Consider the following 26458-nt stretch of genomic DNA (forward strand, 5'->3'; position numbering starts at 1 on the left):
GATAATAATGCGTATCTAATAGGACCAGTGTGAAGGTGAAATGACATCACACATGTATTCGGAAAAGGAGAATATCTAAGCTTTGGCACGTGCCTGGCGCTGTGCTAAGTGACAGGTGGACTTCATCCTCACGATAACCTCGGGACTCAGGTGCTGTTACTATCTCCATTTTGCAGATAAAGACAGCAGCTCAGCGAGATTAACTGCTGTGCCCAAGGATGTGTAGGGAGTGGCAGAGCCAGATTGAAACCCAAAGCTGCCTGACTCTGGGGTCAGTGCCTTTAACCACTGGGCTCTGCCTTGCCTTGTATATTAGATAGATGTTCAATAACAGTGTTGTTCTCCCTCAGGCACACAGCAGGATCAGTTTCCATTCATTGGAGCAAAGGATCTACTGTGATGCCAGGGTCTCCATCAGGTGGCCTGTGGTTGTCCTCCTTGCAGCTTTTGTTATAAGACCCTGCGGTCAGCTCGCCAGCACACCCCGGCAGAGCCCCGAGTCCGTGCGTGCGGAGAATACGGAAGCCCAGAGCATCACCCTCCTCACAGCCTCAGCACGCGCTCTGAATCCTCATATCATCAATAACATTGATACCAACTAATTTAAACCCACTGAACCAGTGAACTGGGGCTGCAGATGTGTTTATGAGCAGGATACTAAGTAGCTATTTTAACTAAGTGGAACATTTCTTGCTTCAATTAATGAAAAGGTAGCAACTCTGAGGAAATATTAGGGGCATTAAGTTTTATATTGGCGCCATTTATTATATATGATTTTTAACACTTTTAATCACTTTATTCCATGTTGACAGCTACTGAGAGAAAAAGAGCTTTCCACGGTGAGTGTGACCCAGGAATTACTGTCAAGCTGAGACAGATGATCATTGACCCCTGAGTTGCCTTGGTCTTTTGAGGAAATAGTGAGGATTTTATTAGTTTTATTAATGGCACTCAGGGAGATCAAGTTATTGATTAGCAAAGAATGAGTCCTTAACACGCACATTTCTTGGAAAGGGTAAACGAAGTAGAAGGGAATTAACATTTATTCAGCACCTACTGTGTGCCAGGTGTGTGCTGGGCTATCTACATACTGAATTAAATCTCCAAGCAGTCCTGTGAGGCTGGCTACAGCGATGTCCGTTACACAGAGGAGGAAATGGAAAGACTGAGATACTTGCTCATTCAGTAAAACTTTTGCGCCCTGCTAGTTCACGACGGGGCTTAGATCGTGAATACTATAGTACACTCCCTGCCCTCAGGAAGCTTCTATTCTGGTGGGGGAACTAGATATTTATGATTATTTTTGATGATTATAATAGTGAAACAAGTGCTGGGACAAGCAGAGAATGGAGGTTCTCTGGGAACCTGGAAAAGGCAAACTTCATTTAGACCTTAGGGTGAGAAGTTAAGGAGGGCTTCCTGGAGGAAGTGATGTCTAAGCTGAGATCTGGATGATGACCAGGGCTCAGCCAGGCAAACAGGGGAGGTGGAAGAGGGGTGGAAGCGTGTGCCAGGTAGAGGGAATATTATGTACCAAGGCACAGTGGTAGGGCAGAACCACTAACTTCCCAAGGCTCGTGTCTCTAGTATGTGACAAAGCTAATGTCTGAATCCAGGTTTATCTGACGCTTTCTATTGAAACCCAACACAAAAGGGAACCCGTGCTCTTCTTAGCCACATAATTAAAATATCTAGTCCTCAAAGCAAGCATCCAAGTAGTCTGAGATATGCCTACGGCTCCTAGTTCGTGCCTTGGTGGTCTGACAGTGACGTCCGTGGTCCCAGAGAGTCAGCATCTTAGGGCTTTGAAGCTAGGCGTGAGAATTGTTCTTGGCTTCCTTCATGGTTTCTCACACAGCGATGTAAGGCTTCAAGGGGATGTCTCTGTAAATGTTAGGTTGTGAGGAAGGAATCCCCGGGCTCGCCAGCTCAAGCGCTTGTAAGGTGCGGGGAGCATTTTGCCTTCGCGTTGGCGTGACTGAGGGTAAAGCAGTGCCAGCAGAATGGTGGTTCTTTCTCCACTGCCTGGCTCCGTCTTGCACCCTATGTGGCCCATTCCCAGGCAGGTGCTCCCCCTTGTGGGGTGGATGGCTCTCGCCGTTGTGATTCTTCATATTGTCGGTTGAAGTCCCGACCATATACGCAGGATGGGGTGGGATGCGAGCGACAACCTAAGCTCAAATGGAAGCCCTGCCATCTGAGACCCCTGGCTCTGATTGGCCTGCTTCAGCCGACTGCTCTCCCTGGAACACTCGCTGTTGTGAAGGCAATGCGATAAGCTGATTGGCTGAGGCCGGGCTTGGGCGCTCCACGCCAGCTGGGCAGGGGCTGCGCGTGTCCAAGACACGGTTCCGGTGGGGGGAAATGTGGCTGTAACTGAAAGGCTGGGGGGTGGATCCCGGGCTCTTGCGAGACTACCTCATGCCCTAAGGATATCAGTGCTCTCTTGAAATCCCAGTGACACCCACGACAAACACCAGCCTTGGGGAAACGCTGAGGGGGAGCCCCAGCTGTTTCAGGGGTCGCGTGGAAGGAAGCCAGTCTGCTCTAGAAACCCCAACACCGGCGTTCCCGTCGAAGCTGCACTTCCACGCGCTGTGACACCTCAGGCACATCTTTTAGTCACTCCGGGCCTCAGCTTCCCTCTTTGTGAAATAGGAATGTTGATCCTGGGTTTGCAGTGCTATTGGTAGGATAGATGGGATACGGGACATAAAACCCCCCGTACCTGTCACACACCGTCCACGCGGTAACCGCCAGCAGATCCAGTGAGCTGCCTGGCTTTGAATCCTTCTGCTCCTCTTAGTATGTTATTCAACTCCGTTAGCTGTATGATATCTTCCTTTTTCCTATTATTACCTTATCATATTTTTCTTTTTGTTCTATGTAGTCTTGTTTGGTATTTTTAATGTTTTAGATTTATTTTTTCAATCTTATTATAACTTATTCTCTCTATTTACCCATTTTATTTTATGTTATCTACATAGCTTACCATTTCGTACGATATTGTAAAGAGAACATGATATACAGTGTTTATTTTCTAGTCACCATTTTTATCTTTCTAAGACTGCCTTTGAGCGAATTTCTTCTATTAGTAAATGCAATTAAGTTGATCCTACTTATTTATTTTTTAACCAATATTCGTTTCTTTAAATATGTTATTTGTTTTTAATGCTGGGTCTAAATACTCGGTGATTATCTGTTGTAATAATGGCACTGGAACTCTAAGCTGTACCCAGATACCCCAGCAACATTTAGCAATATTACATTAGAGCCCTTTGCAATTAAAAAAATAAATAAAAGTACTTTAATAGCCACGATCTTATTTTTGTCTCGCAAAAGCTCTGCCAGGAGGAAGAGAAAAAATTAAAGTTCAGAAAAGCGCACCCTCTTGACTCAAATCGCATAGCTGAATGGTGGAAGCAGAATTCTCTTTCTTTTCTTTTGACTCAGAGCCCATTGTTCTTTCCATGTTAACATGTTCTTTTGCTTCAGGACCATGCACCTGTTGAATAAAGCCAAATCCTTGGGAACTGGACTTCACTGTTTTTTTTCAGGACAATTGAAATCTCATTTCCATCAAATTTCCCAGAATGTTCTTCACTAATCAAAGACAGTGTAGAGTTCACAGCAGGCTGAGGACGTGTCAGGTATCACAGCAGATTCTTGAGTGAATTATACTATTTTCCTCCAGCTAAGAGTGTTTTACCAGGAAACAGGGCCTTGTAGAAAGATCATGACCTTTGGAGTCAAGAAGAAAGACGTTTATATCTTGGCTTTATCATTTCTTGGTTCTGTGGTGACTCGGTTAATCAAGACATTTTCCATACCAGGGACAGCAGCCCAACGTAAAGTGATTTAAGTAAATAGAGGAATTTATCAGTCTATGTATATGCAGAGTTCAAAGGTAGCATTTGCTAGGTCTCGTGCCTATCTCTGAACCAATCTCTGTGTCCAGGGAGGGAAACACAGTGATTGGCTCTGCCTCAGCCATGTGCGCATCCCTGGATGCACAAGGACTCAGAATGGGGGTGGATAGTTTCTCAAAGAGAAATCAAGAGTCCTGAAAGGAGAGAACAGTCAGGAAGCTTCATCAAGAAAGTTATCACAATGACCTTGAGCAAATTATTTCACCTTGCTGAGCCTTGTTCTCCTTATTTATGAGACAGGAAGAATGACATACTTACTCTGCTTGTGGTTTGGATGAGATGTCAAAAATATTTTGCATGTAGTGGGTGAACAATAAGTGTGAGTTTTCTTACTCTCTTCTGATGCTTCCACCTCCATTTTTCCCAGACTCTCCCAGGAGTATGTATTGGAACAGCAATGGTGTGTCACCTTAGTAAGAAGCGTAGTTGCTTTAGTTGATTTGTTCTTCCTCCTTATAAAAAATGGTATATTTGTAGATAAGATGGAGCAGGAGATAATCAGTAAAAATAATGATACAGGAAATTCTTTCCTTGCTGAGAACCAAAACAGAAATGTGATCCGAGACCAGATAAGATTTGGGATGAAAATGCTTTCTAATTGTTGTTTATAGCAATTCTCTGCAGACATTGGTGGTGGTAACATTCTATCCTGATACCTTCCTAGGTTCTCAGGAGAATCCTTAATTTGTTGTATGACTGATTGCTTTATACCCGTCCTGTTCTACCAGAGGGCTGGGATAAGACTGAGGACAAGAGAAAGTGCTAGGAGAGAATTTTAGAGCTGTTTTGTGTGGTTTAAATATCTAGAGAGATGCATATCATTTAAAATTATAAGATAGGATTTAACCATATTATTTTTTCTTTACATTTAGATTTTTAATCTATCTAAAATTTAATATACAGTATAAAGTAACGGATTTCATTTTTTTCCCAGATAAAAGGCAGTTGTGCCAACACTATTTGTTAAATAAAAGTATGCTTTGGTTACTGGCATTTTTCATTATTTACAATTGTCATCTATAATGCAATTTATCTCAAGGTTCACCCCCCCATCTATTTATTTATTTATGTTAATACCGCATTGTTTTTATTATGATAATTTCATTATATGTTGTAATACCTTGCAAGGCATGTCATTCCTCAGTATTCTTCTTTATTGTATTTTTGGTTATTTGGGGAAATTAATTCTCCAAATGAAAATTACCATCATTTTATAAAATTGACAAAAGTTTGGTATCCAAATTGAAATTATATTGAATTAATATGATAATTTTCAAATAGTTGATATTTTAATACATTGTCATGCCATCCATGGACATTTATCTTCCCACTTACTGTATCTACATTCATATTCTTAAATACAATTTTATAGATTTCTTCATTTAATTCCCATATCTTTGCGTTTAATGCATTTCTAAATATTTCCTAGCTTTTATCATGTTTATGAATATGTTTTTCCCATTTTTATTTCTGAGTGCTCAATTTAGAAATGTATTGATTTTTGTGTATTTATATTACATACAGCCACTTTATCAAATTAAAATGTTTTGTTTTTTTTTTGAGGAAGATTAGCCCTGAGCTAACTGCTGCTAAAATGGTTTTTGTGTGTAGACTCTTAGACTTTCTATATTTATAATCGTGTCAGCAAAGATAAAAAAATTTTCTCTTCTTTTCCAGTAGTTCAGCAATCATTCATTTTTCTTGTCTTATTGTATTTTATAAAACCTCCCCCAAAATGAAAATTAATGCTCGTGTGCAGAGCATCTTTACCTTGTTCTTGATGTCAATGAAATGGTTTTTGAGAGTTTAAGGAGAGCAGTCCTGATGTCCATGTGCCATTTCAATTTCAAAATTAACAGTTCCTTTACTCGTATCTCATAAGACATGTTTTAAGGTTGAATTAGGTAGAAATCTTATGGCGGCAAATGGCAGAAACTGAACTTAAACTAGGTAAAGAACATTTGTAAATTCAAATAACTGTAAAGTTCATGTTGGCTTCAGGAACGATTGGACCAAGGTTCTCATTAATGACATCAGGAACCTGTCTCTCTCCATCTGTGATATTCTCTCCACTGGCTTCATGGCCACACTGTCCTCTAGTAACCCCAGACTTACGTCCCCTCAATGCAGCAAGCCAAACAGAAAGTGCACATTTTCCTAATAGTTCCAACTGAAATCCTGATCTGATTTGGTGACCATGAGCCTCAAAACTAATCAGTCGCTTTTGCCCAGAGGATAAAACTGTGACGGGACATGCCTGGATTATATGCCTATTGCTCTGGCTGATTTTAAGGCCCAGCGTGGGCTAAGAATGGGGATGGGAGAGATGATTCCCTAAGGAAAAATGAAGTGTTGTTCCCTAAAGAATGAGAATCAGCAAAACAACACGTTCCACCGAGTGACTTCTCATTATCCTAGTCTTCCTCTGGATATGTTCTCTCTCTTTTTAAGAAATTAATATTCCTTTAAAACTGAGTACTATATTAAAGTGTACTGACCAGAACACTGTGGAGGGAGACTATTATCTTCTTCTTTCTAGACAGTATACTTTTGCAGTATAACCTAAGATTCTTCACGTTTTTGCTAACCACATCATATTTCTGAGTCCTTTTGAGTTAGTGTTGAATAACTGACATCACAGATGTGACTACTTTCCCGGTCTTATCTACCAAAGTTTAGTACCATATTTGGTATTTTTAGAATCAGCTCCATCACTCCAGATTATTGGACTATTTTCCATTCCTAGTCCTGACATTTAGTCCTTTTTTCATTCTTTTCAGGCTTGTGTCATTTGATGAATATTTATTTCCTCCATGTATTCATCCCTCCGAGCCTTTGCCCTCCAGATTCCCATTGCCTGGGATGAACGTCCCTCTCCCATCCATTTGATGAATCCATAGTCTAATTTTGAGAACTAGCAAAATGCTCCTGCTGAAGTGCCCTGATAAGTTTTTAATGTTTCTCTGTGAGCATTTATCACCTTATGCTTTAAAAGAATGTTCTATAACAGATTAAATGACATAAGACTTTTCTATTTCTTGAAGATTTGACAGAATTCACTTCTGAAGCTTTCTAGGCATGTATTTTTTCTTGCAAAGTTGGATTGCCTCTGTGTCTGAGACCCTTTCTCCATTCTTCAATATTGAGAATTTGAATTTTATTCTTCTTCTCTTTATTAAGTGAACAGATTTTTTTTTTTTCCCCAGAAAACCATGTTTGGAGTTGTATTCATCATTTCAACTTTTTTTTTTTCTATTTCATAATCTGGTAATTTCTGCTTTTATCTTTGGAAAGTGCTGCCATCTGTTTTCCTTGAGTTAAGTATAATTTATTTTCATTTGTATAATTTAAAATTCATAACATTTAGAACTATGAATTTTCCTCTGAGACCTCCTTTGATACATCCTAGGGGTTCTCAGGAATTCATATTGAACTTTCTGTTTAAAGTATAATTTTAAATAATTATGTACTTACGTCTTCTACCTGACTACTCATGAGCAAAGCTGAACAGTGTTTACAGAAATATGTGAACGCAGAATCTAAGAAATGTTGATCTGTTCTGTAGGTAAATGTGCACAACGTTGAAGAGTAAGTGTGTGTATTATCACCTGAGTCTGTTACCATGCTTGGACTTCAGCAACACAGGCCAGTATGAAAAAAGAGCATCAAGTCAGATTCTTGCAGTTGACAAGTTAGCTTAATCCACACAGGAATTTACCCACTCATGCAACTGAAAAGTCCTGGGTAATGAAGGATACAGGCATGATGCAATCAGCTGCTTAAATGATGTCATCACATATCTCGTCCTCTCTTTTTCTCTTTCACACACACTTCAAGTTGTAGCTATGTTTTCCCTTATTATCCTCTCTCTCTGTATTGTAATAAGCTGCCCTTCCTCTACAGATCCACACATGCACTCCTTATAATTCACAAGGCTTGAGGAAAAGAGGTACGTCCTGTGAAGTCCGGAGAAAGCCCAGGACAGCTCAACTTGGGATACGTGCCCATCCTTGCATTTCTGTGGCTCAGGAGAGGAAGGACCTTGATTGGCCATTCCTGGTCCCTGATGATATCTCTAGAACCACAGAAGTGGGATCTACCCCATGGAAAAAATGAAGATTGAGCAGCATTAGTAAGGAATTCAGGGTTGGGGGGGGCGTTCCCCAAAGGAATGGATATTGGACAGGCAAACAGATTCCACAATGGCTGATCCCTAGGTGTTCAGTCAGACAGGGTTCATGGGTAATATCAAAAGGAGGAATGTGTGGACTCTAGGAAGAGTCAAAATTTAGAGACCTTGAATGCCACATTGAAAATATTTGGGCTTCCTAGACATGTCACCCTACGGAGGACAGGGTTTTACTTATGTGGCATCCAGTCGGGGAATGGTTGATTTAAATCTCATCATGAGGAAACATCAGACAAACCCAAATGAGGAAAGTTCCATTTAAAAGAAAAAAATGGACTCTACAAAAAAAAGTCAATGTCATAAAAGATAAAGAAAGGTTGTGGGAATGTTCCAGATTAAAGGAAACGAAAGAGACACAGCAAGTAAATGCAATCTGTGATCTACTACGTCCTGTACTAGAAGGAAGAAAACTGCAGTAAGGGACTTTATTGGGTCACTTGGCGATATTGGAATTCAGACGTTAGATTAGATAAAAGTATTGAATCAGTGTTAAATTTAGTGAAGAGGATAACTGGACAGTGGTGACGTAAAAACACCTCTTATTCTCAGAAATACACACTGAACTATTAAAGGTAAAAGGCCGTGATATGTATGACATACTCTAAAGTGGTTCTGGAAAATAATTGTGTGGTGTGTCTGAATATTTACATAGAGCAAATGATAAAGTAAAATGTTAGCAATAGGTAAATCTGAGTAAAGCGTATACAGGTATTCTTCGTAATATTTTTATTCTTTCAACTTTTCTGTAAGTTTTAAATTATTTCCAAATGTAACGTTTAAAAATATATTGGGATTTGTCTTTCTTTAGGCAATAGCAAAGTAATTGAAGTTTTTCAACAAGCTTGTGATATACGATACATTTTTAAATCTATTTCAAAAGACACTGCAATTAATGTCAACTCAGCCCTGATTCAGAACGCGATTGATTTCATCTTGTTGGCAGAGATCTCACACCATGCTCTTATTGGTTGTTTGAGGGCATTTTCAAGGGAATTCAGGAAAGGGTTTCCTCACTGCTTATATCTGCTGTGCCCTTTTCTCTAAAAATCGGAAACACCTTTTAAAGAGAGATTGTGCTGTTTACGATGGCCAGGGCACATTAGAATGGAGATGACCTGGAGGTGGGAGGGTATTTAGTGGGCTCTTGGCAATAGTTCTGCCGAGAAACAATGAGGGGAAGAGAAGAGAGAATGTCTCTGGGAGATATTTAAGGGAGTATTATCAGGACTTAGTAACTAATTGAACATGGAAGCCGGGGCAAGGATGATGAAAAAGCCAAGTTGTCTGCTGTCGAATCCTGATGAACGATAATGCCGTTAGCGGAACTGAAATAGAGGTAGAGAAGTGGGTGGATGGAGCTTCTGGAGCAACGTGGAAGAGAATGAGGTTGTTTTGGCGTTGTTGCCTCTAAGGGATTTCCAGTTGCACGTATTGAGTGGGAGATTGGAATGAGAGGTATGGTGTTGAGAAGAAGAGTCAAGACGCCCTGTGAAGTTTGCGGGTCCTCAGGGCATAGGTGGTCATAAAGCCTTGGGGACGGCTGGACTTCCTCAGGAAAAGTGGAGGCATGAAAAAGGAGAGGACTCTGGGATCATTGCTTTTTATGGATCACTCCAGAGCTCCTGGGACAATAAAAATTCACCACGCTTGAAATATATCTCATGAAGCCAAGTGGGACAAGTTGGGCAAAGTCCTAGTTTGTTTATTACCGAGGAAATAACTCAGAAATGGTGGAAGAGGTTAAGACTTAAATTCCTTGCTGACCAGAAATCTGAGTAGCTGGCAAATCCAGGCGAATGGTGGAAAGGTGGGCCTAGGTGTTGGGGGCTATCCAGAAATAAGAGCTGTTGAACATATGCCTTTAGACAGAACACAAGAATTGGATCATTCCATGTTTCCAGAGAAAGGACTTTAGCTGCCCAAACGCATCGCTAGAGTTCCTTACTTGAAAACGAGTCACAGAAGTGTTTATTAAGGCATTTTACACAAATAGTCTTTCTCTGCTTGTCAGGTTCCCATCAGTAAAGATTTCCGGGTAGACGAGATAGTTGACTGGTTAAGTCTCTCTCCGACAGAAGGGACAGAAATCCACCTCCAACTGACTTAAACGAGTGTGTTGACTCACGGAACTCACCACCAGGGATTATGCAGTATAATGTTTAAACTTTTAGGCTCTGGAACCTGACACCCTGAGTTAGAATCTCTGCTTCACTACTTACTTATCCAAACAGTTTTCTCATCAGGAAAACAGAGACAATTATAGTACCTACGTCGTAAGGCTGCATGAGGGTTAATTGATTTAATATCAGTAAATCTTTTAGAACAGGGTCTGACAGAGTAACTGCTAGTAAGCGTTGGCTAATTTTATCCCGCAGTAACTGGTGTTCCAACAATGCCCTGCATGAATCTGCCTCTGCCAGTTTTTGGACTGGCTCTCCTGTTGACATTGATCTCAGGCAAGCTCTCCCCTGTGCAAAGACAACCACCAGAAGCTGCAGGCTCGATGCTACCAGGTTAGCAATCCCGGCAGAAGGAATGTGTCTTTTGCTTAATATTTCCAGCAAAAGTTCCGAGGGGCCGGCACTGTGGCTGAGTGGTTAACTTCGCGCGCTCTGCTGCGGCGGCCCAGGGTTCGGATCCTGGGCGCGGACATGGCACCGCTCGTCAGGCTACGTTGAGGCAGCATCCCACATCCCACAACTGGAAGGACCTGCAACTAAGATATACAACTGTGTACAGGGGCGGTTTGGGGAGATAAAGCAGGAAAAAAAAAAAAGATTGGCATCGGTTGTTAGCCCAGGTGCCAATCCTTAAAAAAAATTAAAAAAAAAAAAAGATTGGCAACAGTTGTTAGCCCAGGTGCCAATCTTTAAAAGAAAAAAAAAAAAGGTTCCGAGGGTGACTTTCACTGGAACTAGGTAAAATGGCCATCACTGAACTGGTCACTAAGGGCAGTGGAATGAACTAGACTAATGTTCCCTCTGGAGCCAAACACTGTGTTTGCTTCTCTTTCATACTGAAGGTATTTTCATCGTGACACTTGAGAGGGTAGGTTGGAAGCGGGTGAAGGGATGGCCTGGCAGTGCATGACGAGAAAAGTAGACTTTTAACCAATCCTGCTGTATTTAGCTTTATGCCACGCACTCACCTCTTGCAAGTGCCTGGTACCCCCAAGTCCCAGGCCTTCCACGTTCCTTTGGAACAAATTTGCTTGCTCCTTTTTCGTGTCTGCCAGTGTGGGTGCTTAATTCCAGCTTTTTCCATGCTGCCAAGTCAGTTTTGTCACCCACTCTTGTCCCCTCTCAAGTTCACTTTATCCGTGTATATTTACGCTACTTAACGTGTATTTACAGTCATGTTAGTGGACTTTCTGGAGAGAAAGGAGAAGAATGCACATGTTCATTCCACCTTGTAATCTTGATGCCCTACAGAAAGTTTTCTTAAGGCGGTGATTCCTGCCGTGCTGACAAATACTGTTCTCGAGTATAACGGTTTCCCTCAATAAGATGTGTTGGATAAATAGGAGAGACTATGGATTCTGCCTGCTTCCCTGAGCAGTGAGGACGCTTCTTTCTCTACCATTGATGGGAGGCACAGCAGACTATGCTTTAAGAGCAGCTGGTGAAGAAACTGGTTAGTAAGTACCCTTAAAGATGCTGTGGTAAGGACAGCATTTGGTAGAGAGATGTACAATGGTTAAGATCATGTGTCCAGTCTTATTAATCATAAATAAAGGTAAAAGAGCCCTTAAATGAGATCTGTGGGGAAACTCAACACAAGAAGCAGATGCTTAACTTCTGTGGGCACTTCTGGAAGCATCCATTTCATGAGACATCTCATGGCCAATGTCTCTGCGTTACATATGCAACAGTGTTTCTAGGTGCCAGCACCTTGGGCCAGCATGTGGGATATGAAGGTGAATAAAACAGAGCATCCACTGGGGCTTTGTTTCCCATTAGAAGGACTAAAATATTTTGGTAAAATGTGATGGCTGCCAAAATAGTAAAAGGCCCACTGTGGGATGTGACATATAGCATGTTATACAGAATAAATTAAAATACCTGGTCAAAGTGATTTCCTGATTACGTTTTTTCAGACTCTTCAGTTAGTGGTTTCCACCTGAACTGGGAAGATATTTCTGTTTTTTTGTCCATAAGCATCAGCTCAGTGCCTGTGGTTAATGTTCAGAGTTAACCCATTTTTATTATAATGCCTGTGGTTTTTGTATTTGTTGTTGTTACTTAATATCCGAGCTCATCTTCCCATTTAATGTCTTTTCTTTCAAGCATAAAATTTCCCCGCCTATGCTGAAATAGCATTTTAAAGAAAAAGGGTTCCCATATGAGTGTGTATTTTTAGGGCTAAAAGCAAAGATCCTGTTAAGGTGAATACAAAAACTCCACTATCTAAGTTAGCCTTGGGGCTGGTTAAGACCCAGAAGGTGGCAGGTAGAAGGAAGTGCTCAGGCCGGTTTGGGAAATCAATGGGAAAGTGTAAAAGTGGAATTTCTTAATAATACCCCATCCTGAAAACTAAGGTGACTTTGTTTTTACTCAATAATATAATGAGTTTTATTTTGAGTGATGCTGGATTTAATGGCTAAATCAATATGTGTATTTAGCCTTGGGCTTTATTTCCACAGTAAGTGATGGGAGATAAGCAGCCTTAGAGTGTGTTAATTGGTTTGTGTTTAGCATTTAGGCTAATCAGCAGTAGCAGAGGTGCCCCGGGCCACTTCGGGCCTGGTAATGGGCTTTATCTAAACCAGGCTTTGTTTACTTTATTGACTGAAGTTGAATTGCTCCTGTTTCTTATACACTTGAATGTTAAGCTGGATTTGCAAGTGTAACTCAAGAATTAGCCCAGGTCTGGAACAAGGCAAACCAAATGAAAAGCAAGTATCATGCCATCCCTGGCATAGGACAGCTGTGAGGGTTAATAAGAGGCGGAGAAGACTTAGCTGGATGAAGAAAACTTTAAACCAGGCATCAGAGCTCGAGGGACCACATGTGAAACCAGGGTTTCTCAAATTCAGCACTATTGCCGCTTGGGGCTGGATAGTTCTTTGGTGGGGGTTATCCTGTGCATGGCGGGGATGTTTAGAAGCATCCCTGGCCTCCTTCCAGCAGAGGAGAGTAGCACTCCTGCCCCAAGTTTTGACAAACAAGTGTCTCCAGACATTGCCGACTATCTCCTGGGAGCCAGCATCACACCGGATTGAGAACCACTGGGTTAAATGAGGCTCAAATATAGCTTTGGTCCCTGCAGAGGTAGGCATGTATGTATGTGTGTATGTCGTTGTATTAGATGCTAGCATTTTAATAGTTTGGAGATTTCACGTAATTATCTGCATTTTGGGGTTCTCCTGAAATATGGGGAGATCTGTCCTCAGTGCCACATGGTAATTACCAACAGGAGGTGGTTAGTAGCTGTCCCTTTTCAAAAAGACACATGCTGTCCAGGCCCCCCTCTGCTGTGTCTCTCCCAGGCTGCTTGTCTCATTTGCCTGCACTGGCTCCTGGAGGCATTTGCTTTTCTAACTCCTGCTTTAACTTTTGCACTGTCAGAAGCGTATCCCTTCACGCCAGGAGGATTTGGGCTCAGATGGAACTGAACTTGGGTCTTGGCTTGACCATTACCGCTTTTGAGACTTCTCTGTGTCTCAGTTTCCTTATCTGTTGTATGGTTTAGCCTCAGGAGCATCTGCAAAATGGGAATGTTAACATATACAATTTAGAGAAGTTAGAGACTTAAAAGGGACCATATCTGAAAGCCCTAGAACTTAATAAATGTTGCTCCTCTGTCTCATTTTTTCAAATGCCCCGGGCTTCTGTTCCGAAGGTGCGCAGACTCATAAGATTAGGCCATTTCCTCTCTTTCTCATTTGCATCTTTTCAGGCCTTGGAGACCGGAGCCTCTATCCATCAGCTGACAATGGCCGTCAGGGCCGCCACGCTTTGTTTTCATGAACTATGAGGGGAAATGGGGGTTTATGAGGCAATATCAAGGGAAGCTGCTTCAACACTACTTTTCTCTCTTTCCCCTCAAGGACAAACTTCTGGGGACCAAGGCAGTTAGATACAGTGCCCCCGTTACACACACACACACACACACAGACACACACACACACACACAAATCAAGCAGGAAGTCAGGCATTCAGGACATGCAGCACGGATTCAGACTCAGCTGGCGTCTGTGAATTAGCTCCTAGGACCTTGAGGTCCTGAGTAATTTCTCCTGTACTGTCTCACTTGGCAGCTTCCGTCCTGCCGGTGGTCAGAGAAAGTGGGACGTTCTGAGTTAGTTTCGCTGATGCTTCACTGGCCTTTACGCAGCTCCTTAAATGGTGGGGTCTTGTCCTGGAGTCTTTGCACATGCTGTTTCCTCTGTCTCATGTGTGCCTCTCCTCTCCCCCAAACCCTTTATCTAGTTACTTGTTCCCTTCCTTCAGCTCTCTGCTCAATTGTGAATTCCTCAGGGAAATGTCTTCTGATCACCTGATTCTGTTAGTTTGTTTCATGACCTCATGCTCCTCCTCTCAAAGCGTCTGTCATTGTTACCCTGTAGTCTCTTTAATAAGTATTTGTCTTCCCCGATAGACTTGCACTTGTCTCAGGTCAAAGGCCATATCTGATTTTGCACACCTTTATATCCTTAGCTCCCAGCATAGTGCCTAGAACATATTAGGTGCTCAATAAATATTTTCAAGTGACTGAGAGAATAGGTTTTCCTGGAGTAGCAATCTCCAGATTCCAGTGGCTTAACAGAGCAAAGGGGTCTTTCCCCTTCAGGCACGCTTCTTGTCGACAGCAGTAGGCTCCAGCCTCTGCCGCATGTCATCCTTTCGCAGATCTGTAGGCAGAGGCAGCCTCTGCCATCTGGACTGTTGCATGGTCAGTGTGGCCAAATGTGCACCAGCTCTTAAATAGCCTTCCACCCAGAAGTGACATATTTCACTTCTACTCACATTGTATGGGCTAAAGCAGGTCACATGTTGTTGCCTAACCTCAGTGGGGTGGGAAGTGCAATGCTCCTGTGTAAAAACCAGTTTAACCGTCTTGGCTATAAGACCTGTGTGAACTACAGCCACTGACCTTGGGGAATCAACTCTGCCAAGTCAGCCTTCCATTTTAGCTTAATTTATCCTGGCAGCGTGGGCCACATCTCCCTTGCTCTTAGGAAGCCCACATTAGCATCCATTCTTCCATTCCTTCAACTAACATTTTCAGAAACTGCATTCTGGGCCAGGCCCAAGGTGAGCAATGAGGCCAAAGATGAGTAGGGTGTGGTCCCTGCCTTCAAGAGGTCTATAGACTAGTATGGGTGGGAGTTTTTAATGTGTTTATAGTCTAAGTGGCTTTACAGTGTGGAAAGTGTAATTTTTAAATATAGTTTTGTTTGTTAAGGTAGGGCTTTTAAATTGAGGTTCAAGGAAACCTGGCAATCTCTGGATATATTCTTGGATGTCTGTCACTGTCAAGTCTGAGAAGTATTCGTCTAGGGGGATATTTACATGGAATCAAATAAATGCAACAAAGTCTGATGACTTCACAAAGACACGTTATGTATAGTGCTGAGGGAATCCTCAAGAGGGAATGACTAATTCTGCCTGTGGGAAGTGAAAGAAGCCTTCACAGAGGAGAGATTGTCTGAACTGGGTATTGAAGAAGAAGGCAGAATGACTAGATAACTTGTTAGAAGAGAGAGTATGTTTTGGAGCTGATAGCTGATTCCTAGTCTGGGATTTGCCATTGATCAGCTACATGATATTAAACAGTTCTCTTAATCTCTCTAAGCCCGGGTTTCTCTTCTGTAAGAATGGACATGACAACACTCCCTGTTGCGAGAACGGTTAGCACACATACCACATTCGCAGTTATCATTACCAGCTTGAGAAGGAAAAAAGAGTCCAAGTATGGAGGTACGTGTGCAGTGGCAGAAAGCTAAGACACAGCTTGGCATGGTTAGGAAAGTGGAAGTAGTTCAATGTGACTAGAGCTATGGATTGCTAACTCAAATTCCTCCAGGGGCCAGGCAGGTAAGATCAGCAAGTGAAACCAGAGAATAAAGATGGGTGGAGACTATGGCAAACTGGAGAGCCCACCTGTTGCCTGAAAACATTGAAATTTAACTGTTTAAAACGCACGAGCAGGTACAATAAATCATGACTTCAGGCTGGGTTTGGCTGGTGGACTGCCAATAACAGCCTGATAACAGGTATGTGTGTGGTCATGAGTGTGTGTGCTTGTGTGCGTGTGCATGCAGAAAACGGGCTTGGAATGGAGACAATGTGAGGGATTATGATAGAAAGGGAGGCAAAATTACAAGGGCTATATGAGGTTGAGATCTGAGTTACAGAAGTGAGGATATGAAATCTATAGATTCCAGGCTTCCCTTCCCATGTGTTATTCAAACCAAAATTAATGAAAGCCGGGCCAGGGTCAAAGAGCCTTTGGAGTTTCTGGAAGAGATTGAGAGGGCTGTAAAGTTGGAGAAGAGAGTAGATTCTACACCTGAATAATCAGTTAATGCCTTTTTAATGATTGTGAAGGAGATATGTACAAGTTCCAAGTCAATCTCAAGGATTAATTAACCAAGGCAACAGGGCCTGTGTCTCAGCAGATAAGCCAGCAGAGAGTGGCTTGCAGACAAGCCCATTTTACCGTCAAACAGGAAGACACAGATTCACGTCTTACCTCCTCTCACGTGGCATCTGCGGAAAGGACTCAGCATTTTCCTGTCAAAGTGTATGAGTTTGAGGAGCAGGGAGAGGAGAAATGATATGCAAGAACACTAAAAAGAAAGGAAGGTTTGTTCCTCATCCAATGAGCCAAATCTAATAAAGAAAGCTCCAGGGAGAAGAAAATCAAGATTCAGGCAGCTGAGAAAACCTGGTTAGCGGAATCTTTTCTAAGCGCTATTGAAGATTTCCTGAAATTTGTAGTTCCACTACCACAGTTTTTTGTTTCTCAGAAGCCACTAATATTTTTTCCATTGTTTATGAAAATGTCCAGGTACCCTAGCAATAAATTTTGTACATCACAGCCTCGGCTGACATGTCCCTGTTGGGAAGACAAGCTGAAGAGCATGAGACAGTTAAATGGCATTTCGAGGCTTGAAATAGTACATTATAATTTTGCCCTTGTCTCTACCCCTGCGCTCCAGGAGGTATAGAGGCCGGGCCACATTCTTTATATTCCCCGTGCCTGTTCAAGGGCCAGGAACCTGGCAGGTGTTTGATCAATGCTTGTTGAATAAATAAATTTATTAAATAAGAAATTCACGGTAAAAGCCCAAGTGTGTTTGGAGAGGTCGCAACAAAGAGACCAGATCTTAGATTGGAGCTATTGTTAAAACGTGCAGTTCAGCAGAGTGGTCGGGGGCAAGGTCATCGAGAGCCAACTGCCCAGTTCCTATTCCTAGTTTTACCACTTAAAAGCTGTGTGAATTTGGGCAATTCACTTAAGACACTTGCCTCAGTTTCCTCATCTATCAAAATGGTGAAGAGAACGTTATCTCCCTCAGGAGGTTGTTGTGAGCATCACATACATTAGTTGATATTAAATCTATGGGAAGCACACAATAGAATCCAATCAGTATTATTCCTGGGGTGTTTTCTGGTAACATTCGACACACATTTATGCAGATTCACCTAAAAGATCCTTGAATTTTCATTTAAGTGCCAGGTATTGAGTTCATTAATTTTGTAGGCTTAATTTTCTTTAATCCTTGATGACTGTGTTTTTCTGTACTTCAAATATGCCAAACTTGTTCCTACCTCAGGACCTTTGCACAAATGATTCTCCTCAGGTGTTCTCGAAGGGCTCTGTTGAAAAGAACACCCACTCCTATTGTCACTTTCTCTTCCCTTACCTGCTTCATTTCCTTGGTGGCGCTTTTCATCATCTGAAGTTGTTCATTTGTGGTCCATCTCTCCTACTGGAATGTGAACTCCCTGAGGGCAGGGACCTCGTGTTGTTCGCTGCTGTACCCTGGGGGCCAGTTCAGTGCCTGGCACATGGTGGGCACTCCCTGAATACTTAGTGAATGGACGAATGAAAGTTCTGTCATCACCATTTTACACATGAGGACAGCATGTCTCAAAAAGGTCAAGTCACTTGCCCACTATATATAAGCAAAGGGACAGAATTAGGATTTATAGTCATGATTCCGAGGTCCAGGCTATTTCCACCACACCTATGTGACGTAATGTGTTGGAAACTACTCCTGGCTGTTACAGTGAGCTAAAGCTCTGGAACACAGCCCTTCCCCCAAAGGAGCTATGCTGAGCCACCAGAGAAAAGATTTTTAAGACAAAATTAATAAAATTGATGGTTAAAAATAGATGACCCTATTACACCTGTACTTGGAGTTAGCCAAACGGGAGGTTAAGGATATAGTCTTCTAGATGCCCAGTCTGCCCAAGATTTCTGACTCCAGCCACAAGTTCAGGGATCCTCAGGGCCCCTCTCACTTCAGACCAGCTGGTTACAAATTTTGGGGTTCCCACAACTACCCTCGGGTGCAATATTTCAGTAGAATGACTCTCAGAGCTCAGGAAAGTGCTATACTTATGATTGTGCTTTATTAAAGCAAAAAGATACACATCAGAACCAGCCAAAGGAAGAGGCGTATAGGGCAGAATCAGGCAGGCAGTTCCAAATGCAGAGCTTCTGTCTTCCTCAGAGATGCCTCATCCTCCGGACATCAAGTGTGGCCATTCGCATGTGGTATTGCCAAGGCAGGACGTTCCTCCAAGCTTTGTTGTCCAGAGTTTTCATTGAGGCTCCATGACTTCGGCATGACTGATTGAGTGATTGCCCATGTGGTTGAGCTCCATCTCCAGCCCTCCTCCCCTCCACCCACGTCAGGCTGCTGCTGTGAAGCTCAAAGCCTCTGAGCACAGGGTTGGTCTTTGTGGTCCGGGCAGGGCCAGCCCCCTCTCAGGCAGTTGGGTAACAGTTTATAAACTATCTCTGGGCCCCCTTTGAGGAACTTCATTAGCATAAACTATTCGGGTGTGGCCCCTCATGAATAACAGAGACATTCCAGTCACTCAGGAAATTCTCCCAAGAGCGAGGACAAAGGTCAGACCTCTCTCTAGAGGCCAAATTCCTTACTCCTCAAGCTGCCTCTCCAATTTTTTGGATTTAAGTTAAACCAACATTTCTCAGCTAAGAGTTCTTGGAATCCCACCCAGGGACATTGCCAGGTAGGAGAGACATTTTTGGTTGTCACAACTGTGGTGGGAGGTGGTGCGACTGTTACCAAAATATGAGCAGACCGATTTTGCCCTCTCACATGCTGTCTTGCTCCTGCAAACACAGCAACTCTGATGAGGCTGTCCTTATAGGTAAGGATATAGGAATCTGCCTACAAATGTGGCGGTCAGACCAGGCCCCAAATATCTGATTCTGTTCACCCAGACATGCTTTAGGTCAGAGTAGCTCACAGGTGTGAGTACGGCTGGTATATACTACATCATTCTAGAAGCTACGTGGACAGGGCGTTAAATAACACCGAGTCACATAATTAGGACGTTACTCACATTTTACTTCTCTTTCTGTCTGATTTTGCCAAGGAGAGTGTCTGAGTTTGGGGCTAGTGTATCTTTAACACCTCTCTATCGTTAGCTTCCCTCCTTGTTTTTTATAAAGAAAGAGTGGTTTTCGACTTGGACCCTTTATCGACAATATCTACGTAAAATTTTAAAGTGTACTTCGTTTCTGTTTCTGATATATTTGTGCTTACCATCTATTTTTGGCAAATGATACCAGTTATGTTAAGTTTCCTTATACATATAATTTCTCTCAAGAAGTACAAGTTCTAATTTAAATGAGAGCTTTTTATGTAAAAGTCATTCAATTGAAAGACAATATTAAGTAAATGTGGTAGAAACTTGTGGTGCTCACTCATATCTGGTCCTCCCTTTGGGCATCCAAGGGGACTCTGTCCCGTTTTCCTGCAGGTAGACAGGGCCAGGACATTAGTCCTGGCTCAGAGGCAGGCTGAGGCAGGGAGTAGCCCGCATGATCTCCCCACTGTCACTCAGCCACCATCCACCCAGAAGCCATGTGCTGAGAGGACCGTAAGCACTTTCTGGTGGAGCCTCCCTGAGGTGGGGGCAGAGCACATCTCCTGCCAGCCAACACTGGGCACGTGGCATGAGCAAGAAGTAGGCATTGTCTGCATTAGACAATTGACACCTCAGGATTCGTTTGTTATTACAACATAGCCTAGCTCTGTTTGCAACACAGAAATTAGTACCAGGAGTGGGGTGATTTTATAACAACAACTGAAAATATGCAGCATTAGCTTAGCAGTTGGAAGATGAGGCGCCTGGAAACTGCTGTCAGAGGCCACTAGCATGGTTCTCCCTAGTGGGCAGCAGCAAACATTTGGTCACACTGTCCCTTGTGATAACTTGGGAGGCAGACCATGTATGTGATTGACTGATGGCTCTAAGAAAGAATTGGAAAATAAGATACTAGGAGTGTGTGTTGGCTGCATGTGGCAGTATATTGTGTGAAAGCAATGAGCTGGGAAAAAATTGGTCAGTTTGTAGTCAGAAATAAAAAATAAATGAATAAAGAGATTCCAGCAATTGTTTGCATAATCATAGTCATAGAACAGGAGATATGTAGTTCTGGCAAAAACGGAAACCCTTTATGGCAGCGCTGTCCGGAGCTGACTCTTTCTGTTGAGGAGTTACTGTTTAAATGAAGTCCCCTGTGTCAGGAGGGCACGTCTCCAGGATCAGTCATCAGCAGAATCATGGAGTTCATGTGAAATCAGAACTAGGGTTCTTCAAGTTGGAAAGAGTCTTCAAGGAACTCCCTTGATGAATAAGGCTAAGATATAGGTTTAGGATATTTAATGCTGAAGGGCTGAGGGGGGCAAGAGCCTTGAGAAGAAAACACAATTTGGAAGGAAAGGCAGGCTCCATGGATGGTACCCGAGGGAGATTGGGACAGCCAGGATTATGCTGAGAAGAACTGTCAGGAGGGAGCAGAGAGGGACTTCTGACATGAATTTTCAGAAGTCAGGGAGCAGCACCAGGATTCTCGAATGTGTTTTCTAAGGTAGGATTATGGGTGAGTTAGACAGCTGAGTCAAAAAGATATGCCAAAATGGCTCCTTGCACACATCTCCACTAGAGAGTTGATCACATGGCATTCCTCTTCCAGGCTCACCTATTATTCGATCTCTCTAGTTTGGGTGCTGCTTGAGAGCAGAGCTAAGGTCGTTGTCTCTATGCCCAGTGCCCAGCACGGGACCTAACCTAGGAGAGTGGGACTACGTTAAGATTTCATAGATGAATGACTAAATGAGTGAAAGTGGATAAAGGGAAATATAAATTGAGCAAGCAGCAGAGTTGGGGACCAGGGTTTATGTCTTGGTCAACAGGACGAGGAGTTGCAGAGAGAAGACTGGTCAGAACTGACAGTAAGGAACCAGAAGACTGGATGTTAGGACCCTCACTCATTCTTTCATTTATTTAGTCATTCAACAAACATTTTCTGTGCACTAGCTATGCTCCCGGCATGTTGCTGTGCTCTGGGGGGATCATGGTGAGCAAAAGAGACATAATAATTGCCCTCAAAGTGCTTACAGCCTAGAAGACTCTATTTTACAAATGAGGAAACTGAGTCCTAGAGAGGGAAGGGTAATACAGCCAGCTGTTGACAAGGTCAGGAAAGGACACAATATCCTGACCTCTGCTTTTAAGTATTAGAAACTACACCAAAGACCACAACTAGTGCATCAGGAGCCATATCTGGTCCTCAAAAACATTGTATTTGGCTCACATAGTGTTTGGAAAATTGGGAAATTCAGACAAACATCAAGTTTTCAAGTTTCTCTTGAAAATCAGAAGATCTGGCAACGCTGGGCCCATGCTTCCTCGTGGCAAAAAACTGACAGGAGCTGAATAGCAAGCAGGTGTTTACTTTCAACACAGTCACCCCATCTCCATTCCCTTTGTGGCACCACCTGTCTCCCGTAGTCATGTGACTTTGCAACCCCTAGCAAAGGATGGCAAACATCACATTCTTATCCTGCAAGTGGAAGCTGCCAGCTACTCAACTTTTCTTTCTCATCCGATCTCCCCTCCATCTTGCCTCTCAAGCCTGACTTCTACTCGAGCATAGGAGCAAAACGGCAGGGTGAGCTGACCCGAGATTCTCTCCCCTCCAAAATACAACAAAAGATCGGAAGAACTGAATTTCAGAGAATAAACATAATGCCAGCTTGTTAGAGACCTACAATACCAAGAAGGCGGAGATCATAACCTTGCTTACACCTTCGGAGGCGCTGGAACGGTAGAGAGAACATCGCTCCCTCCCCTAGAGTCTGCGATCGCTGCGGCGCGGGTCGGGAAGAAGCAGGGGAGGGGTTGCGCGACCGGGGGACCATCCAGGACTCCTGCCGCTGATTCAGTGGAGACCCGCTGACGGGGGGAAAGCTTCCGTCCACGGGGACCCCATAAATCAAGGGCATTGGGAGACCAGAGAACAGAACTGATCTGAACCCAGACTGGTGCGTGTGAGTAACAGCACCCCCCCCCCCCCGCCCCGGCAAAACCACTGGGCGCAGCCATCTTGTCCCAAGGTGGAGAGCTCATAACACGCGGCTCTTGACCCCCATCTAGTGGCGACAGGCTGTAACTGCAACTGAATTCTACTACCATGCGAAAAAAACGCTGCTCTACCATCCAGCAATTTATAAAAGCCCCAGACCAGAAGGAAAACAATAAAAACACAGAATTAAGTCCTGAGGACTTGGAATTAGGTAAACTAAGTGATAATGAATTCAGAGCAGCTATAATCAAAAAACTCAATGAGGTAGAGAGAAAGATAGAGAAACAAGCTGAGTTCTGGAGTTACTTTACAAAAGAGAATGAAATCATAAAGAAGAAGCAAACAGAATTACTTGAGATGAAAAACACAATGGACCAGATAAAACAGAATACGGATGCCCTGAATTCCTGTGTAGGCAACATAGAGGAGAAAATTAGCATAATCGAGGACAGACAGGCTGAATGGCGCCAGACAGAGGAAGAAAGAGAGCTAAGAATTATAAAAATGAGGAAAATATCCGAGAAATAATGGATTCAATGAGGAGTAAGAACATAAGGATCATAGGAATTCCCGAGAATATGGAAAAGGAAAATGGAACAGAAAGTGTGCTTAACGAAATTATTAAAGAGAACTTCCCAAATCTAGGGATCAATGGAGAAATGTGTGTAGAGGAGGGTTTTAGATCTCCTAGATTTGTCAATGTAAAAAGACCTACTGCAAGGCACATAGTAGTAAAGTTGGCAAATAGGAAAGATAAGGAGAGAATACTCAGGGAAGTAAGGGAAAAAAAGAGAATAACCTATAAAGGAGCCCCTATCAGACTGTCAGCAGATTTCTCTACAGAAACCCTACAAGCTAGGAGAGAATGGAGTGATATATTCAAAGCTTTAAAGGATAAAAATCTTCAGCCAAGAATACTCTATCCAGCAAGAATTTCCTTCAGATATGAGGGAGAAATTAAATCTTTTCCAGACAAACAAAAGTTAAGGGAATTTGTAACTAAAAGCCCTCCATTATAAGAAATCCTCAAGAAGGCGCTCATACCTGAAAAAAGAAAAAAGGGAGAAAGGGGACACAATCCACAGACTAGGGAGACCGATGGATAGGACCAGAACAGGATAGCAAATATTCAATTATAGCATTAGGGTAAAGGTAAGGAAACTACCAAAGCAAGGACGATCTTAGCACTCTAACTACAAATTAGTAAGACGAGTTGGAATAAAAAATGAAAATAATTATTTAGGAGGGGAAGAGCAAAGGGTCTAAATCAGTATTGGTCAAGTAAGTAAGAGACCACCAGAGAATAGACTATATTATACACGAGATTCTAAATACAAACTTCAAGGTAGACACTAAAATAAAGGACAGGACAGAGTCACAAATCATAAATAAGGAAAAATCTAAGAAACCCAGCATAGGAAATTGCAGTATTAAATGGGTAGTCTAAAGCAAACAGGAAAAGAAACACAGGAAAACAAGATAATGAGCGACAGATTAACAGCATTAAGTTCACATGCATCAATAATCACTCTCAATGTAAACGGATTGAACTCTCCAATAAAAAGACACAGAGTGGCAAAATGGATTAAAGAACACGATCCAACAATTTGTTGCCTCCAGGAAACACACCTCAGCCCCAAGGACAAACACAGACTCAGGGTGAAGGGGTGGAGGACGATACTTCAAGCAAATAGCAAGGAAAAAAAGGCAGGTGTTGCAATTCTCATATCAGACCAAGTGGATTTCAAAATAAGACAGGTAAAGAGAGACACAGAGGGACAATATATAATGATCAAAGGGACACTTCATCAAGAAGAAATAATGCTTATAAATATCTATGCACCCAAGACAGGAGCACCAAGATTCATAAAGCAACTATTAACAGACCTAAAGGAAGATGTTAAAAGCAACGCAATAATAGTAGGGGACCTCAATACCCCACTCACATCAATGGACAGATCATCCAGACAGAAAATCAACAAGGAAATAGTGGAGCTAAATGAAAAACTAAAACAATTGGACTTAATAGACATATATAGATCACTCCACCCTGAAAGAGCTGAATACACATTCTTCTCAAGTGCACATGGAACATTCTCTAGGATAGACCATACGTTGGGAAACAAGGCAAGCCTCTACAGATTTAAAAAAATTGAAATAATAACAAGCATCTTCTCAGATCATAGTGCTATAAGGCTAGAAATTAATTACAAGAAAAAAGCTGAGAAAGGCACAAAGATTTGGAGACTAAACAACACACTACTGAACAAGCAATGGATCATTGAAGAAAAATTAAAGAAGAAATAAAAAAATACCTGGAAACAAGTGAAAATGATAGCATGCCATACCAACTCATATGGGATACAGGAAAAGCTGTGTTAAGAGGAAAATTCATCACAATACAGGCACATCTTAACAAACAAGAAAAATCCCAAATAAGCAACCTTAAAGCACACCTAAGTGAACTAGAGAAAAAAGAACAAATGAAGCCCAAAGTCAGCAGAAGGAGAGAAATAATAAAAATCAGAACAGAAATAAACACTATTGAAACGACAAAGGCAGTAGGAAGGATCAATGAGACAAAGAGCTGGTTTTTTGAGAAGATAAATAAAATTGACAAACCACTAGCCAGACTTACAAAGAAAAAAAGGGAGAAAGCTCAAATAAACAAAATCAGAAATGAGCGAGGAGAAATAACAACAGACTCTGCAGAAATACAACAGATTATAAGAGAATACTACAGAAAACTCTATGCCAACAGAATGGATAACCTAGAGGAAATGGATAAATTCTTGGACTCCTACAATCTCCCAAAGCTCACTCAAGAAGAGGCAGACAATTTGAACAGACCAATCACAAGGAAAGAGATTGAAACAGCAATCAAAAACATCCCAAAGAATAAAACCCCAGGACCAGATGGCTTTCCTGGGGAATTCTACCAAACTTTCAGAGAGGATTTAATACCTATCCTTTTCAAGCTATTCCAAAAAATTAGGGAAGATGGAACACTTCCTAACACATTCTATGAGGCCAACATCACGCTGATACCAAAACCTGACAAGGACGCCACGACAAAAGAGAACTACAGGCCAATATCACTGATGAACATAGATGCAAAAATTCTAAACAAAATTTTGGCAACCAGAATTCAGCAATTCATCAAAAGGATCATACATCAGGATCAGGTGGGATTCATACCAGGGACACAGGGATGGTTCAACATCCGCAAATCAATCAACGTGATAAACCACACCAACAAACTGAGGAATAAAAACCACATGATCATCTCAATAGATGCAGAGAAGGCATTTGACAAGATCCAACAGCCATTTATGATAAAAACTCTGAACAAAATGGGCATAGAAGGAAACTACCTCAACATAATAAAGGCCATATACGACAAACCCATAGCCAACATCATACTCAATGGGCAAAAACTGAACCCCATCCCTCTGAAAACAGGAACAAGACAAGGATGCCCTCTATCACCACTCTTATTTAACATAGTACTGGAGGTCCTGGCCAGAGCAGTCAGGCAAGAAAAAGGAATAAAAGGAATCCAAATAGGGAGCGAAGAAGTGAAACTCTCGCTGTTTGCAGACGACATGATCTTATATATAGAAAATCCCAAAGAATCCATTGGAAAACTGTTAGAAGTAATCAACAACTACAGCAAAGTTGCAGGGTATAAAATCAATTTGCATAAATCAGTAGCATTTCTATACTCCAGTAATGAACCAACAGAAAAAGAACTCAAGAA

General features: G+C 42.2%; 1 protein-coding gene across 2 annotated transcripts in view; it reads left to right on the forward strand.

Annotated features, from left to right (window-relative positions):
- LOC138922107 (ATP-binding cassette sub-family D member 2-like) overlaps nt 1-26458 on the forward strand; it is a 284371-nt gene that overhangs the window by 187673 nt on the left and 70240 nt on the right. The window lies entirely within an intron of this gene.

This window comes from Equus caballus, unplaced genomic scaffold, assembly GCF_041296265.1.
Source record: "Equus caballus isolate H_3958 breed thoroughbred unplaced genomic scaffold, TB-T2T haplotype2-0000451, whole genome shotgun sequence".
NCBI lineage: Eukaryota > Metazoa > Chordata > Mammalia > Perissodactyla > Equidae > Equus > Equus caballus.